This window comes from Plectrocnemia conspersa, unplaced genomic scaffold (genome assembly GCF_051122295.1).
Source record: "Plectrocnemia conspersa isolate PC_06_02 unplaced genomic scaffold, ASM5112229v1 ptg000008l, whole genome shotgun sequence".
Classification (NCBI taxonomy): Eukaryota; Metazoa; Arthropoda; class Insecta; order Trichoptera; family Polycentropodidae; genus Plectrocnemia; species Plectrocnemia conspersa.
The window spans coordinates 5,938,005-5,951,058 of NW_028277172.1; the positions used below are offsets into that span (position 1 = coordinate 5,938,005).

A 13,054-nucleotide genomic window follows, 5' to 3' on the forward strand; every position below is an offset into this window, starting at 1 on the left:
TTTTTTTAATCAAATTTATCAAACCTTTATAATTATAGCTATAAAAATATATTATAAATGTAGTTGCAAATTAAAAAATTAATCTGTAGGTTTCTGTCGGCAAAATACGGTCCGCGAGCTAAGAATATATTTTACATAACAGAACAGACAACCGTCGAACTAGGAAGTTTCCAGATATGACTGTATGTGGTGCTCCTATTGCTTTTTATTTCGACATAGTGCCCCGTGTAATTCTATTTGCGAAACTACCCGTATATATTCATCTTGTTATTGTAAAGCTAAAAAAGTTTAGAATGTCGTACTTTCAAAGCAAAGTAAAGTGTAAACTATTTTGTTATCGCATTAAATGACAGAGCATTATGACATTTTATTAATATTTATATAATACAAAATAAGTCATTATAACCAGACAAGGCTTGTTCACTGCTTGCAAAAAAGCAACCATCAGAAAAGTTTAAAAAAAATGTTAATTATCACAGCGCCTTTTTTACGAAAATAAAAAATAAAAAAAGGCTATAAAAACAGTCAGTTAATAACTAATACAATTTCTCACTAATCATGTATGATTTTTGTAGCCTTATATCAATGTATCAGGAATTTTGGTAGTTGCTAGAAGTGTTGAGCACATTGTGAGTAACATCAATAGGCAATTTAATATAGCAGAGCAAATAATTTTTGGCTCAACAAAATGTTTCCAATATTTTTCTTTTTCAATGTTTTTTCTAAATTCAGGTTTTTTTTAAGCGCGCTATATCAAATTATATAAAATTACACTTTGTTTTATAACAAATATTTTGTGTAATTAAAGAGTTAAATAAAAATAGTAACAGTAAATAATTTTTAGGTTTTGAGGCCAAATGGCTGTAACTTTGCAACCAAAATAGAAGCTATAAAAGCTGGTAGCAGCTTTTTTTTATTAGATACAATTTAAAAAACCAAAGTTTAGAAATAGCGTTGAGTTGTATTTCGTAGACTAGTGGATAGTGCTGGTGGTAAAACTGTGATTTTCGTCGGGTTGTTCTCTATATGATCCGCTAATGTCTCTGATCGTCTGCCGTATTGAATAGTCTCTGACCTTCTGCCAATGTCACAATGTCACATTTTTTATACGCTTTATTCAAGACAGTAACAAATTAAAAAAGTTTACGTTCTAACAGTATTTTTCAAATGTTGATACAATTTTAAAATCAAAATTAGAAAAATCCATAAAAAAAATCTTATTCAATTTTTTTTAATTCTAATAATAAATAGTTAATAACTTTAATTTAAAAATAAATATTTTTTATAAAAATAAAACTATTTATAATATATTTTTTTTTCTAAAATTAATTCTAGCAAAATAAGATTTATTTCATTCTTAAAATTAGAAGAAATATTTTTTTTTTTAATATATTTAATGATTATTAAATATATTTATTTAAAATAAATGTTTACAATAATTTTTTTGGAATAAAATCAATGAATTTTGAACTTCAGTTTAATGAAATGGTAATTTAAAAAAAAATTCTTAGCTTTTTGCTATAATTTTAATATAATGGTCTGGAAACATGCCTCTAGTTTCAAGTGACAAATTTCCTTCCATCATAATAAACTTTTCAGTTAATTTCAAAGTGTATACACAGAGAACGTTAACTTTTTATACACCTACATCTAAAAGAATTAATCAAAAGCAAAATGGATTTCACACCACCGCTGCAAATCGCGATTCAGATATAACTTTCGCATGAAATCTTCCCAGGAGGGCCGTTTCTGTCGGAATTGCAGAACGAAATCGAATCCATAAATATGTATTAAATATATTATATAATACGAATTGTGCATATGTGTGTCTGAAAAATACATAGAGAATTCAATCGCACACTGTAATTTAATTTATCGATTTCAAAAATATAATACGGAATCGAAGTATCGAAAAGTGGAGTCTCTTCAGAGATATTTTCCACGGTTATACTAACTTATATGTGTAGTAGAATAGAAGTTATCTACGGTTCAACATGCTTGAGCTTGCAAGTATTTCCAGCTGTTGCACCAGACAGCTTCTTATGTCCTCTCGAATTACTATAACATATAATATGTACTGTTTAATTAGTAAATTAATAATTCGTATTAAGTATAGAATTGTTTTTCACAATAATTTTTAAATTAAATCTACAAATAAATAAAATACTTAAAAATGTTGCCAGTTATTTTTACTTTTTAAAACAATAATAATAAAAAATATTGTAAAATAGTAAATTATTTTATAGCACACCCCTAAAAGTTAATGCCTAGTAATAAAAACTTATTATGGGATCAAAAGATCAGAACAAAAATGTCATTCGATGTATGTTTTTTGCGTACTTTTCGACAGTTATTAAGGTAAAGTTTTTATATTGCATAAAACAGTGATAATTATTTATAGATTTTAAAAGATTGTGGTTATTGTGCAAAACTGTGTGTCGTATTTTTAATTTTCATGTATTATTTGCATGTTTTTTGAATGCATTATTAATAACAAGCCTATTATTAGTTTAATGATTATTTTTTTATTGTCTTAAACCATTTGTCATGTTCAGAATATCTACATTCAAATTTTATCTTTTACAAAAATTGTTATGAAATATGATAAAAAATATTAAAATATTTTTCTAAATTTCACATAAAATAAAACCATATATATATTATTCATTGCGATATTTATCTATGAGAATAAAAATGCTTTATAAACCTAACATAATTGCAATCATAATTTAAAATTAAAAATACTAATAGACACCTTAGAAAGTAAAAACCATTGAAATTCATGTGAGATATTTACTCAAAACAAATTTTAATCATCAACTTACACCACTCATATCAATGTCTTTCTAGTTTAAATTTTTTTTAAAAGACATACATATGTACATGACATTTTTTGTTAAAATAGACATAAAAATAGATTAGTACAATAAAAAATGCCGCAATTGATAGAATTAAATTGATATTTTCAATTGTTTTAATAAAAATATTTAAGGTCTATTCGGCTATCAATATTAATCGTGAAACAATTGGCAATAACAGCTGTTGCTACTTTACCAAAACAATATAAAAAAATCTTTTTGTACTATCCAAAAATAAAAATAGCCCTAAACCGTTTTGAATTCTGCTAATTTTCATGCGCAGTTTATTTTTATCGGAACATTAAATCACCAAATCTAAAATAAAACCGCCGGCCGGTTAATGTAATAGCAAATCGTTAAAAAAATGTTAAATATTTTAATAATTTTTATCTTCCGAGAAAGTATGAATATTTAATATATCATATATTTAATAATAAAACATTTGGCGAATAATTTTTTGTCATTTCCAAGCCCCTATTAAAACCTTTCAGGAAGAATGCATATTAGGCATGAACCCACCTTAACTTATGCAGCGTAACAAAAAAGGCAGTGATTGTAAACCTTTTGAAAATATTCTTACAAATTTAATTGTATATAATAAAAAACGCTTTACAAAATTTTTCAAAAACCGAGTATTCTTAATTCGACATTTTTCTCAAAAAAAAAACACTAGATACAATATAGTAAAAATTTAAATTTAAAATTAAACGTAGGTGGTTACAATTTAAGATATAAAATAAAATATGAAAATTCTCATTTTAATATTTTTTTGTGAAATTCCTAAGAAGAAACCGTAGTCATGCTATACTGTGTCAAAAGCTTTTTCTATATCTAACAATAAAAGGCTTGTATTTTTTTGATATCATTATTAGCGCATATATGCTCAGTAAATGTAGTTTCTGTTGAGTTTCGTGAATCTAACTTAACCCAACCTAGCATAGCCTAACATTTTATGACTAATTTTATCCCCCAGATTTTATTTTTAATACAAAAGAAATATTATAATAGTTTTACAAATAGGTTAGGTCAATTTAATGTAAAACCAACCGTGTATGTAATAAAATTTCAACTCTTTAAGTGACTGCGTAGTTTTTGAACTTCACCGTATAGCAATAATATCACAGTTTCCCAAGTTTGTAATCCAGTGTCTAGCCTAGTCCGTTTTGCCAAAAACAAAGTCCCAAATTGCGGCAGCACACTTGCAGCAAAGTTTAATTGTCTGAATGGAGCTTCCAAGGCTCTGCTCTGTCTAAATAGTCTCTCACGTTATCTACCGCGATAAGACGTCACTTTTTGCATCCATATAACATTGTTGTCGTTAAGTTAACAAAGACGCCGCCGTGTCCTTTATATTCAAATCTAAAGCCGGGCATCGTTTAAGTTTAATATTTAAAGCGGTTCACCGGCTTATCTGAAGACTTTAGCCAACTTTATGCTAAGTGCGACAATATATCTTGAAGATAAAACAAATTATAAATACAACTTACGTGGGGGATAGGCTTTTTAGCATATACACACGATTCGCAGAACGGCTTTATGGAAATGGGCCGGGGAAACTAATAGCAAATAGTTGGATGTACATACATAGTGTTGAGCGCGTTTCAAGGCCAGCGAATTAAGAATGTATGGTAATTTGAAGCAATATTGAAATCTTGTGGTTTCAATTAGTGATTTTGTAAACCGAAACGAAGTGGTGTGATTGCTTAACGTATTCCATGAACGGGTAGATGGGATAAAATATACTATGAGGGGTCAAATGAAAACCCTAAATAAACGTATCGCCCTGTATGATATGAAGCGGTAAGAGTATTAAAGGCCAACTCAACAAATGCATATTTTAAGATAATCGACTTTAAATTGGAATTTAGAATGAATTAAATACATGGGTTTAATTCAGTGGTTTCAAAATCAAGAGGCGTAAAAAGTTCTATCTTTAATAATTAAAAACAAATTTATTCTTTATATTATTAAAGAAATTAATAATTTTATTAATGAATATAAAAGAAAATTTACTAATAATGAATATGCTGATGTTTATATATATATAGTACGAACAATATAATAAAATAAAAACCATAAAATAACAGATACTTATATATATATATTGTAGAAAGTCGTAAGTTTACATTTTAAAAGTTGGAAATCTCGGTTGTAAGTCGTGGCCGGCCGCTCGTTATCGCGCCGGAACGCCGTACCGGAAAATGGGATGTGACGTCATTCGTAAATTACCTGTCCGGTGCATGGAAACAGTTTTTCCTCCGCCGTTCGTTGCGCTCGACCGACAACGGATTCCGCTGTATTTATACCGAGTGCTGGTGATTTATGGAGATTGAAAACACTTGAGTACCGACCCAGTATGACTGGTAAAATAAGATTGTACCAGGCGACGGTGGTCAATCGGTAAATGGATAAAAATTCCTGTATCTACAGTGCTCTTGCTTTGTGTACAAATAGACGGTAAATTAAATTTTCTTTGCAGCACTTTTGACGTTGCATTGTGTAAATGTCATAATAATAATATACGCTTCGAGTTTTTTTAATTAGTGCATTATACAATATTGATCGTTTGTTATCATTCTAGTTATATTTAACTTGTATATTAATGTGATAGTTCTGGCTCTTGTTATAAAAATTAAAAAATCAATTAGAATCGGTCTATCAAAGACGATATTTTTACAAAGGCAATGTTTTTCTAGAGTTATTGCTCCAAAAGAAAAAAATTAGAAGCCTGTATATTATCACCCAAAAGTATTATTTCTGACGATATTGTAAATGAATGAAAGTGAAGATATAATAAGGAAAAAAATTATACACAGTCGTCTCATTGCTTTTTATTAGTACTCGTAAGCAATACAATCAGCGTTTAAAGTATTTTTAGAAGTACCGGAATGTAAGGAAGATTGTTTTAAACATACTATCGTTTTTAACAGAAAATATGCATATATAAACATACGCATAATTAACGGCAACTTTAATCGAAATTTGACCTGCTTGTTTATTATATTGCCAATTAAAAAATATAAAGACGATAATACACTTTCATTTAATATCTTTAAAAAAAGTTTTGACTCTTGAATTCTAAGATTTTTTGCAAAATTTGCAATCATGTTTTAACATTTAACAATATATTAAAGCATTAATACAGCAATGAAGCATTTAGTTGAACTTTGAATAATTTATTTATTAGAGCTTTTTCGTTACCAATTAATTTTAATAATATTAATAATTAATAATTTTAATAATATTAATAATAAATAATTACGAGCGCAAAGGGTTAATACTGGTATTGACTGTTTTCTCACTTTCTGTAATATTAGTATTGAAAATTACGGTATTATTGCAATCCCTAATGAAAGTAAATAAAATTTTGCACGTGTTTTGTTCTCAGAATTTTTGTGTGAAGGGGTTGGTTTTGGATTTTTGGTAGATTCGCGGTAACAAGCAAAAGGCGGATAGATTTAAAGCCGATGTTTTCAAATTTACGATACTCGTTTGAATTGCAGATCGCAAAAGATACTATTCGTCTTTGTAACCTGCTTCTTAAACGTGCTGATAAGCACATTCACAAAAAAATAGGCAATACATAACCAGAAAATATTACCTCTTATACAAAATCTTTCAAAAGTCTTCTTGTAATTTATATAATAAAAATTAAATTAATAAACTTACAGATTTAAGTTTTTTATTATTATTTTTAGTGTTGAAATTTTGAAATACACTTACATACTTTGCCAATTCAGAGCCCTTTCCACCGTTCACTTGAAGCAAATGCCTCACTCGTCTCACCCTAGAACAAGTAACAAGGGGTAAAAAATCAGTTTAAAGTTACACACGTCATACATCCAAAGATTGCATAACCCTAATCTTTCTTCTCGCCAGCAGAAAGTGATAGTAAATATTTTATACGGTCGCAATACAGTCGATGCTATTGAGCCACCTACCAGAGGCTTTGCTCTTGACCAGTCAGCCCTTTACAAAAAACCAGGCAATGTTAGTCGCCTCCTATCATAGAATGTGTCCTTAAAGACTGTAGTATCTAGAGCTACATCCATGTGGACAATACCTCCATAGACAGACCAATCCGCTGGACTATGTCCAGAGAATCAACGGCGCTAGAGCACATCCGAGCTACTGCGGCCCCAGATTCCGCAGCACCAGAGGGCTTGCTTCCCCGGATACTACGCCTTCCTTATAAATAAATAATTTATACTTTATTTACAGAAGTTTATCTTCTTTAACCAACCATAAGCTATGTCCCGAGTGTATATTGTGTCATTTTTTAAATATTTGCTCTACGAAAATTGCCCGTGAGTTAAAACAGACATCTATTGATAAAAATATATCAAAAAACAAACAATGTTTTTTGCTACAGTCGAATAAATATTTTTGAAATTACTATCGAAACTGTTTTTAAATCAACCGAGTGTATAACTAAATTGAAATTATTTTACAAAAATATTATTTAATGCTGTTTTTTATAACAACTTTAATTTTCTTGGCATACATAAATACTATTTATATATAAAATAAATCAATAACATGACTAAATGTGTTATATACGGATGTAGGAGTTTTGAATAAAAAAATATTAAATATAAATCTATGTAAAACGCCAAATCTACGGTATCTTTGTTCTCCCATCCAAATTTTTTGAGACAAATATCAAATGTTAGATTTGATTTATATTTTAAAAAATATTCTTCACTTAATAAATCACTCAACCCATCAAAACTCACTTACGCCCATTTAGAGTCGCGTACACAAAAAACATCGTTTAATACTCCGAACTTTTACACCTCCGTCATAAGTTTTTCTCATTTTTTTCTTGAAGCGTTTCACTTTAACGCTTACGCTTTCCGATGTCGTCACTTTGAAATTGAAACAAACGACCGCATGTTCAAACGTGACCACTTTGAAACGTTCTCTCTTTAAACACAGCTTTTCTCTCACCAAATTTTCCTCTCTTTGTTTTTCATACACTGCTTTTATTTTTCGGGATTTAACGACAGTCCATCATCATTAGGAGTCACAATAATCCGACGAGCGCCATTCAGAAATTTCTTATGGCTAGATTAAAACTCTTTTGTGGGACGTGGTAAAATTTGCCAAATATGCAAAAAAGACCTTTCAACGCTGTTGCCCTGTGCATTATCAAAAAAGCTTATTGAAATTTTAAGATTTTTTTTTTTATTATTTATTTAAATAGTAATAAATAGTTTAGTATTGAGCATTATCCCAAAACCTTGCGAATCTTACAATTTTAACTGCGTTATTGAAGATTGATTGATTTTGAATTTCATAGCTAAACAAGATTTCATGTAAAGTGTGAAGCGGCTGCATACTCAGTCTTCTTGGTCGGTATTTAGTCAGTACTCTAAGTACCTTTGCTTACTATAAATTTAACTTAGCTCTCACATGTCCTAATTCGAAGGCAAAGTAGTAGGAAATTTAAGATTTGACTTTTAGAAGTTCCGGTTGGAAGTGTATTCCAAAATGAAGTACTGCCTTAAGTGCGCCATTTTGATGTTTAAATATTATTTAAGCTGCAATGAATATGATTACGCAATATTTTCTTCTGCAATGTGATAATTTGGCGGAAAAACATACATTTTTTCTGATGCATTTTTTAATAAGCATAGTTTTTTAACATATATAATTTAAACAGCTGGATATTTTACAAAACTCTTATTCAGTACTTATTGCCTTAAATTGCTATTTTAAAATTTTTATAGACACTGACTGTTCATTATTTTAAATGTGCCGTACTGCTCATAAAAGTATGTCAAAAAATAAAAATAATAATAATAATAGGTTGTTTTATATCAAGGAACTGATTTTGCCTTCGTCGAAAATAAATTATAAATAAAAAAACACGTCATAGTAAATCAACATATTTCTTATTTATTTCATTACGAGTGTTAATTTAATTTTTAGTAAGGCTTGTTTTTACTATTATTTTTGTCTTCTATGTTGAAAAAATATTTACTTTTTATTTTGAAAATCTGGGAAAACCTAAGTTGTGAAGATGAAGTCGTCTTAATCTTCCCAAATATTTTATCGTCCCGTGCGCTTACATAATGTTGGCGTACTACATACATAAATTTGTTTTAAAAGTCGCAAACACTCATCCAAATTTTTTGTACGGATTTTGCAAACATATTTTATTTATTAAAAATTACGGTTGAGTAGTATATATTTTACAGTATTGCTTATTATATAAACTTAATAAAATTTTATAAAAATAAATAAAGAAATAAGGATATAAATTACGTGTTGTCAAAGTTTACTTCAATAGAATAAGCAGCCTCGAGAAATAAACTCGCTATTTGAAATACAAAACGAGCCTTCTTGTCCATTACACCCTATTACGTTAGGCATAGAACTTTAACTGTAATAGTATACATATGTATTAAAATCAACCCCAAAATATCTAAAACAAAATAAAGAATAATATTTTATAATAAAAAGAATAAAGGAAAAGTCCATTTTTTAAAAACTGACTAAGTTCATTTCATTTAAAAAAATATTATGATTGTTTTATTATCAAGAAATAATTATAATATTATCATCGGTGACATTAACCCTATATGTGGTCGGTCATTTAGGGGTTGTTTCACAGAAAGTGCCTCGAGCGCCCTGTCAATGCCGGAATTCCCACTTAGCTGAGCCACATTGATTAATTACATTTTCCGATATAAATTCGCACACTTTGCGAATACTGGGGTCCGCAGGGACCCCGCGCTAATTTAGCTGCCGACAAACGAGTCGCTCTGTCTAGATGCATTTTAATTAAATGCCGGATGCAAATAGAGCAGCATGCTGACATTCATCCTGCGACTATTATTTGCGGTCACTTAATGATGAAAGACGTATGTATTTATATATGTCTGTTTTTTCAGAGATACAATAAATTAATATTATATTTTAAAAAAAATTAACATTATTTCATATTAATAATAACATAAATAAAAATGATTATCCTAATCCTGTTGTATAATCCTTTCTTGAAAATATACTGAATTTATTTTTTAATTTCTTTAACGTGATGCAATTTTTTTTCGCAATCCATCTTGACATTTAGCCAAACTTTTATTATAAGATCCGGAGAAATTCTTAAAATTTGTAAACTAAAAGTTAAATGGCCATATTCTCTCATAGTCTTTGGTGATTGGAGTTTACAAATATTCGTTATTTTTAACTATTCGAATATCGAACAGTAAACAATAAAATACTATAATATTCGAATATATTAATAAAGTTATGAATTATTAAAAAATACAGGCTGAAAAATTGTAAGATTTACCGTCTCCTTGATTCTCTCCTGTATTTTAAAATAAGGATAACCTATGATATCTTCCATTGTGTTACAAAATATTAAAGTCTTAATAAATCATTAATAATTTTTGTAATTATATTTACTTCTTTCCAATAGTTCTTTAAGCTTTTTTTGTAATTTAATCATGCATAAGAGCTTATTTAAGGCTAGCGTATATTTTAGTCATGTTATTATGGAGCTTCCAGAAATGATTTTTTTTTAGATTTATTTCAACTTTAGATGCTAAGTTTCCTTGTTAGTTTTCACATTCTTCTTTGTTTTATTTTTCTACAGTTAGTAGAGGTAAGTAATCTGGTTTGTTGTATTTTTCTTGAGGGTGTTGCACCATAGATCTAATTTTGTATGGCTTCCGTAACGTGAGCCACTACTTGATTCAATTTTATTTATTGTTTTCAAGGGAATATTCAGTTTAGTACTTTTTTCTACCAAGTCCCTCAATAGGTTCCAGTTTGTTTCATACTTGTGTGTGTATTTTTGCTAATAAACAGTAATCGGTATAAAAATATTAAAAACTTTTATTGCGTTAAAAAATTGTGAAATTATTTTTATACTTTTTTCCGATAGTTTTTCTTTATAATTTAATTTGTCTAATAATTTTTAATCAAACAATTAATTTATTTTATTTTTAGTCTATTTTGTATGCATTTTTTCATTTTCTAGACAGAATGCTCAAAATAGTTGGAAAACTTTTGTTATGTGCAATCTGCATATTAAATTTTTTTTCAGATGAAACATTCAACGGAATTTTTCACTAAAAAAACGGCAATTTTGTTGTATAAAAAACGCTTATTCCTATATGAATTATATTGGAAAGTATAACTTGCTGGTTTATGACTTCAATGAATTTGGTATACAACAGAAATTTAAAAAGTACTAAGTATTAAAAATCATAGAATATTTTAAAAATCAATATAAAAAACCATTTTATAAATTTAAATAGAAGTACCTAAATTTATCATGTAAATTATTAAGCAAAACTTTGTACTACAATTATAGGACCTAGATCTACAACAAATTAAATTCGTGAATCTAAAGCAAGATGTGTTAAGGCATTTTATGTTTATTTAAAATTAAATATTGTTGTTTATTTAAATTTAAATAATATTTTTCAGAATATTTATAGCAATGTTTTTAAATTAACGGTATTATAATTCTACTATTATTATTTTTAGATTAATTATAAAAAAGTGTTATATATATTTTAATTTAAGTTATTTGAAAATATCATAATGTGTTACTCCACACCGAGCAATGGTAAATCTGGTTGTTAGTTGCTTACATTAAAAATGATTTTCTTTTTTAATTATTTTTTCTGTTAAATTTTGTTTTATGGGCTGCATTATTAGTAATCCTTTTAGACCTGAGTTTTACGATATGTTTAGTGTATTTAGGCTTAATTTAATACAGTTTCCGTGTTCATTTTTAAGAGGTGGATACAAGGTTTATATGCGTGTTGTAAAAAATATTGCTTTAGTGTTTTCTTTGTTTGTTATAATTTTCTATTTAATAAAATAATTAAAAAAGTTTTGTAAAGATTTATGTTACATAAATGCATAAAGTTTAAGACTGCAGGATATTAATATGATGACTTTGTCTTTTGTACATACATACAATAAAAAGAAATGGCTTTTATGAACTATCCTGCAGAATTTTAGCTGAAATAGTATGCGTTACTGATAAAGTGTTTTATATGTATAATATAATCATGAATTTTATATTTAGATAATTTATTAATTTGGCCATCATATGCTTTTTTATGTCTCACATTAATAATCCTGCACTATTTATTGCTGTTAAAATTACATAAACTTAAGTATTCATTCATAGTTATATTACTGAGAGATTCTTCAAAGTGCAAAAAAAAATATTTTTATTATATTTAATATGCGTAGATAATATGCTAATGTTATCTTTTTTCCTGGATTTTAATTGCTTGCATTTAAAAAAACCATCAGTAGGTTATATGTTGACTACAAGTAATTATAAAATTGTATGTAACTCTACAATGATATTTAATAGTCGATGCATTTAATTATTTCATTTAATATGTATTTGTTTAATTTTGTTATTACTAGAGAGTTTATTAACAAAATCACTACAAGCGCACATCAGATTTTCCACCTGCAACTAGGAGATTTTCCACGGAAACATTTCAGAATTTCAACCATTGTTTTCTCTGTCTGGAAAATGTAGCCCCTGAATGAAATATGACACCTGAGTGAGCCTCCTTCAGCAACAAAAACCTTTCAGGCTTCGTCACGTCTTATAATTCAGCGCGACCGATTTTCCCGACGCACAAGAAAATCGCACTGAATTTATTTATCTAGGCTCTTCCATTCTCCAAATTACGCATTATTATGTTATATAACTCATTCGATAACATTCAATATTTTTCAAATACTTCAAATAAGTATATAAAAATATAGTTTAATCTGATATATTACAAAAAAAATATACTTATTTCAAGACGTGTAAAATATTATAATATTTATCGTATTAATTAGTATCGATTTTTTTATTATATTTTATTATAATAGATTATTAAGTCACTTATCTAATAATGTTTATTTGTTTCAAAGTAAAAATTAATATTGAAGTATTGATAAGTGGTACTCCATAATAAGCGAAATATTTATTGGAGAGACGATTACCATAGTCGTCATAAGTACTGATTTCAGCTATTAAAGTTACAAGACTTTTTTGAATACGTTAACGTTAGTATAGACAGCATCTACCTGTTTTTATACCTTAGGGACTTTGTCACTGCCTTTGAAAGGCACAAAAAGTTAGTTTCCATGAAACGACGCGAACGAAAACCGTGTTGTTGGTCCGCTTGCCAACAGTGATTGTAAATAAATCT

The 13,054-nt window shown here is 28.0% G+C and overlaps 1 protein-coding gene across 4 annotated transcripts in view; it reads right to left on the reverse strand.

The window, feature by feature from the left end:
- LOC148232809 (uncharacterized) overlaps positions 1-13,054 on the reverse strand; it is a 449,135-nt gene that overhangs the window by 331,588 nt on the left and 104,493 nt on the right. Inside the window, exon 2 of one of the 4 annotated variants that reach the window (XM_088189590.1) lies at positions 6,582-6,645. The exons of the other annotated variants lie outside the window; for them this stretch is intronic. The gene's annotated coding sequence lies outside the window, so the exon portion shown is untranslated. The remainder of the gene's footprint in view (positions 1-6,581; positions 6,646-13,054) is intronic. 4 annotated transcript variants of the gene reach the window in all.